The sequence below is a fragment of the Octodon degus genome, unplaced genomic scaffold (assembly GCF_000260255.1).
Source record: "Octodon degus isolate 3935 unplaced genomic scaffold, OctDeg1.0 scaffold00078, whole genome shotgun sequence".
In the NCBI taxonomy this organism is placed as follows: Eukaryota; Metazoa; Chordata; class Mammalia; order Rodentia; family Octodontidae; genus Octodon; species Octodon degus.
In genome coordinates this window covers 1,890,353-1,891,177 of record NW_004524654.1, presented here as the reverse complement: position 1 = coordinate 1,891,177, position 825 = coordinate 1,890,353, and positions in this window count along the sequence as shown.

Below are 825 nucleotides of genomic sequence, written 5' to 3'. Positions count from 1 at the left end.
TTTCTTTCTTCTTTATTCTTTCAATTTTACATGCATCTATCTGGTGGTATGAATAATTTGTTGGAAGTCAATACTATGTATTACAACAAATACTGTGAAATTCATATTACTTGGTTAAGTGAAATTCTATGTCACTTGTAATTTTTTCAATTGTAATTCTAATTTTTATTCTGTTTAAATTGTTTTTTAAAATTAAAAAAGATGAGATCTTAATTATTCATTATTTGAAGTATTCCTGTGAAGTTTCCTTTTTGTTCATAAATTCTCCACCTGCCCCTATGTCTTTAAGATTTATACCTACTTTCTCCTCTAGAAAATTTAGTGTTTCACTTTTAATATTTAAATCTTGGATCCATTTTTGTTCCTGACAGACATGGATCTAATTTTATCCATCAGCATTTGGAAAGCCAATTTTTCCTGCACCATTTGTTAAAGAAGCTGTCTTTCTTCCAGTGAACACATATGGGCTCTTTCTGAAAGATAAGGTAGCTGAGTGTGCTTGTAGTTGTGTCTATATCTTCTAATCTGTTCCATTGTTTGTAGGACTTTTTTTTTGTCAGTACCATTCTTTTTTATCATAGTAACTTTGTAGTATAATTTCAAGTCAGATAGTATAATGCCCTGATTTGCCTTTATTGCTCAGAATTGCTTTTGCTGTTGTAATTGTCTTTTGTTTCCCAATTAATTTTAGGAATGTATTCTCTTGATGTGACATATAAAATGGTATTTTAGTAAGAATTACACTGAATCTGTAAAACAATTTTGGAAGTGTGGCCATTTTGACAATGCTGGTTCTTCCTATCCAGGAGCAATAAATATCTTTCA